Below are 5,061 nucleotides of genomic sequence, written 5' to 3'. Positions count from 1 at the left end.
CTTCGTCTCACCTATTTTGGTCATGTTGTAAGAAGGGACCATTCCCTGGAGAAGGATGTCATGCTTGGTAGGGTGGAGGGTCGACGAAAGAGGGGGAAGCCTTCAACGAGATGGATTGACACGGTGGCTGAAATGATGGGCTCAAGTATAGCAGGGATTGTGGGGCTGGCACGGAATCGGGCAGTGTTTCGTTCTGCTGTGCATGGGGTTGCTATGAGTTGGAAACGACTCGACGGCACTTAACAACAACAACAACAACAACAAGACAAACATGAAAAACTCTTCTCAGGCCTCATTGCTAACTTTCCCCTCCATGCTCATCCCAGAGACAATGTTTAGCCTACACAATGCCTTTGGTTCTACTTTAGCTCCAACGGCCACAGTCCTTGTGTTGGACCATTCTCTACAAGGTCCTGCAGTATTCTCTCTCAGCATGTAGCAGGGAAGTGGGCAAGGACGTCATTGCTCCACAGACTAATAGATTTCTCTCCTTGCTTTCTTCTGAGTTTTTTCTACTCTTCTCACACTCTATTTTTCTCAATAAGTTTAAGCATTTGGAAATAAAAGCCCCAATGAAAAGGTTTTTTGTCTACTTCTGTTTTGAATGCAAAGAAATAGAATTTTCTGATGTAAACAGGAAAAAAATATAGGCAGAAATGATAAATCAGTATTAAAAAAATTATTTGGCCATACACTTAATAAACATTTGGTCACAAATTAAAATGCCATGCATTTAATATCTGTCTTTCCTGGATTATAAGCTCTACACTTTTGGACAAACACTGATCAAAGCTTTTCCTAATCCTTCACCTTTTGTCAAAATTTCATTCTTCAAGCTGTACCCACTACCACCTCTTTCACTTTAAACAGACTCAGTGGAATAGAATTGAAAGTCCAGAAATAAATCAACATATCTATGGTCAAGTGATTTTTGACAAGAGTGCCAAGTCCATTGACGAGGGAAGAAAAATCTCTTCAATGAAGGGTGCTGGGAAAATTGGATTTCCACAGGCAGAAAAATGTCTTTACCTCAAACCATCACATCATACACAAAAATAAATTCAAAATGGATTAAGGACCTAAATGTGCAAACTAAAATCATAAAATTCTTTAAACAAGCAGGGTCAATGCGATCAAGCCTAACTTTCAACAATGGATTCTCTAATATAATAACAAAAGTACTAAAAGCAAAAGACAAAATAAACAAATAGTACCTCACAAAAATTTTTAAATTTTTTTTCATCTAAGGACTATACCGAAAAAATGACAAGACACGCTATCAACTTGGAGAATATCTTTGGAAAACATATATCTGACAAGAATCTAATAGCCAAAATATATATAAAACTTTGGCAGCTTAACAATAAGAAGACAAATAACCTAATCATAACTTAAACAAAGGACTTGAAGACATTTCACCAAAGAGGACAAATGGCCACCAAGCATATGAAAAGACGCTCAGCTTCATTAGCCATCAGAGAGATGCAAAGCAAAACAAGAGACCATCTCATTGCTACTCAACAGTTTAAATAAATAAATAACAAATGTTGGTAAGGGTGTAGGGAAATTGGAAACTTTACCCATTGTGTGTGGGGAATGCAAAACTGTACTATCATTGTTGAAAACAGTTTGACAGTTCCTCAGAAAAATTGATCTACTATATGACCCAGCATTCAACTCTGCTTGTATTTGAAATACTGTGATGTATCTTCCAAATACCAGCAGAGTCAACTATACATTTCAGTGGAACTTCCAGACTAAGACCAGGAAGAAAGACTTGATGGTCCACTTCTGAAATAAAAGGTCACTGAAAACCTTATGAATAGCAGTGAAACATTGTCTGATATAGTGCTGGAAGGTGGACCCTTCAGATTGGAAGGCACTTAAAACACGACTGGGGAAGAGCTGCCTCCTCAAAATGGAGCTGATGTGGGTAAAGCTTTCAGGATCTTCCTTTGCTGATGTTGCACAACTCAAAATGAGAGAAACAGCTGCAAACCTTCACTAATAATCAGAACATAGAATGTACGAAGTACGAATCTACAAGAATTTGAAGTTGTCAAAAATGAAATTGAAAACATAAAGATCAATATCCTAGAAATTAGTGAGCTGAAATGGACTGGTACTGGCCATTTTGAACTGGACAATCATATTGTCTACTATTCCAGGAATGACAAATTAAAGAAGAATGTCATCACATTCATCATCAAAAAGAATATTTCAAGATGTATCCTGAAGTACAATGCTGTCAGTGATAGGATAATAACCATACACCTACAAGGAAGACCAGTTAATATTACCATCATTCAAATTTATGCACCAACAACTAAAGTCAAAGATGAAGAAATTGAAGATTTTTAACCAACTTCCGCAGTCTGAAGTAGACCAAACATGCAATCAAGATATTTTAATAATTACTAGTGATTGGAATGTGAAAGTTGGAAACAACAAAGCAGCACTGCTAGTTGCAAAATATGGTCTTGGTGAAAGAAATGATGCTGGAGACCACACGACAGAATTCTGCAAGACCAATGACTTATTCTTTGCAAATACCTTTTTCCAACAACATAGATGGTGACTATACACTGTTTACATCTGGACCTCGCCAGATGGAACACAAAGGAATCAAATAGAATACATCTGGAAAAGAGGTCATGGAGAAGTTCAATATTATCAGTCAGAACAGGACCAGAAGAAGACTGTAGAACAGACCATCAATTGCTCCTATGCAAGTTCAAGTTGAAGCTGAAGAAAATTAAAACAAGTCCACAAGAACCAAAATATGACATTGATTACATCCTACCTCAATTTAGAGACCACTGAAGAATAAATTTGACATACTGAACACCAATGATGGAAGAACAGACAAGTTGTGGGATGACATCAAGGATATCATATGTGAAGAAAGAGACATTAAAAAGACAAGAAAGGAAGAAAAGACCAAAATGGATGTCAGAAGAGGCTCTCAAATGGATGATGCCTGGCTACCATTACTGAATATTTTCATCAAAGGATCTATAGAAGAGTCCTGATCAAGAGGGGAAAAGGCAGAACGGAATTTCAAATTCTTATGGATTCCAGACTTCCTGGAGCCATTAAGGCTGGATAAACCCCTGAAATTACTGCCCAGAGATCATCTTTAAACCTTAAACCAAAAATATTCCCTGAAGTCTTCTTAAAATCAAATAATAGTTTAGCTTAACTAGTGAAACATGTCTGCCTTGAGCATTGTGCTCTTTTAAGAACTATCTGTTTGGGATACAACTGGTAATAGTAACTGGAAATATTGGATAGGAACCTCAGGGGGCAGTGAGTTTACGTTAATGGGGCTGCAACAAGTCAGAAAATGAGGGAGAGAATGGTTGCACAATTCAAAGAATGGAATCAGTGTCAATAAATGATACATAAAGAAGCTGTTGAATTGTTGGATGCTTTGCTGTGTGTATTATCAACAAAATAAAACATTTTAAAAATGGTAGTTAAAATGTTAAAAAAAAAAAGAGAGAGAGAAGTTGATTAGCTCCACCTTCACACCTGTTATTCACTTTGTATGTCTGTGAGGAGAGTTTTTCTTCTCCCAGCCAAGCTGATCCCTCCATTTGTACTTTTGATCTCATCACTTTCTCTGTCGTTTTGTATTATCCAATCATCTTATACTTGCCTGTGCTTTCACTGCCTCCATATGGACTCTTCCATGTCCTCCCTATTCTAAAAAACTTTTAAACATTCTTCAGACTATTATTCTTTCCTTTGTTCCCCAGATTTCTTCTTTTTTTAATCTAAGGTGGAATTTTCTATAAAAAGTGTAGCAACTCGATACACAGACACACACACAAAGACTGTAGGTAAAACTTCCCCAGATTGCTTGTAAAACTGTATCTATGGCTTCGACATCTCATCAGTCTCTGCACTACTTGCAAACTGACCATTGCAGTGAACCTGTTATTTCAATGACCATTTCCTAGTCATCTTCCTCTTGGTAAACTGCTCATTAAGGCAGTCAATTCAGATGAGACTCAGTTCTCCCTCAGCTATGACACTGCACCTACAGGCTCATTCTGGCCTCTCCTCCCATCTCAGTCATACTAGTGCTGGGACCAGTTAGAAGAAAGACTGCCAGTAGGAACCAACAGGGGATGGCCATAGAGATAATAAGAAAGTATTTAAAAAAGCCCAAAACCCTCTGCCATCGAATCAACTCTCACTCATGACAACCCCCATTGGGTGTCCAAGGCTGTCAATCTTAATGGAAATAGGTTGTCTCATCTTCCTCCCATGGAACAGCTGGTGGGTTTGAACCACTGACCTGGTTAGCAGCCAAATGCCTTACCTACTTTGCCACCAGAGCTCCTGAAGGGGATGTAAGTGATAGAAATTAACAACTAATTGGAAGAAGTATGGTAAGGAGGGAGAGATAAGAAAACAAAAATTTTAGAATGACACGTGTAGAGATTTCCAGTTGTGATGTGAAGGTGACTATGGCTGGGTAACTATGATAGGTAAACAGAGCCAGGGACTTCGAGAGAGAAGTATGATCATGATTTTACTCAGAGCTATTTTGCAATTGAGGATACCCGTATCTAAATAAAGGTAATATATTATGACTTTAGTGCCTCGGAGGAAAATTTGGGCTAAAGAGAAAAATTACAGAAGGCTTGTGCCAGAATAAGAACATAAACATGGAACCTGAAAGGGAATTGCTCACCGTTTAAAAGTTCTAACACATCAATTTCTTCTACCTAAACATTCAGGTAATTGTTTAGTTTTGCACGCCATGCCTCTCTCATCATACTTCTTATATCTCTTGTATGGTGTTTTCTAATTTTATCATGGACTTTATTCCACAACCAGATTTAAAACTTCTTGAATCCCCTATGCATCTTCGTATGATGTGAAGCACACTGTCATTCACTGACATTTTCTACAAGTATCTATTATTGCCAGATAATATATCTGCTTACCTTCAAATTATGTAGCTTTTCCAATGGACAGGGTAGCTAACAAACATATCTATATTGGAAAAGGTGTTCCAAGATGATCTAGGTCAAAGACTAGAACCTC

The sequence above is a fragment of the Orycteropus afer genome, unplaced genomic scaffold, assembly GCF_000298275.1.
Source record: "Orycteropus afer afer isolate SDZICR_OR568_19922 unplaced genomic scaffold, OryAfe1.0 scaffold00374, whole genome shotgun sequence".
NCBI lineage: Eukaryota > Metazoa > Chordata > Mammalia > Tubulidentata > Orycteropodidae > Orycteropus > Orycteropus afer.
Note: the sequence above shows the minus strand (reverse complement) of the source record.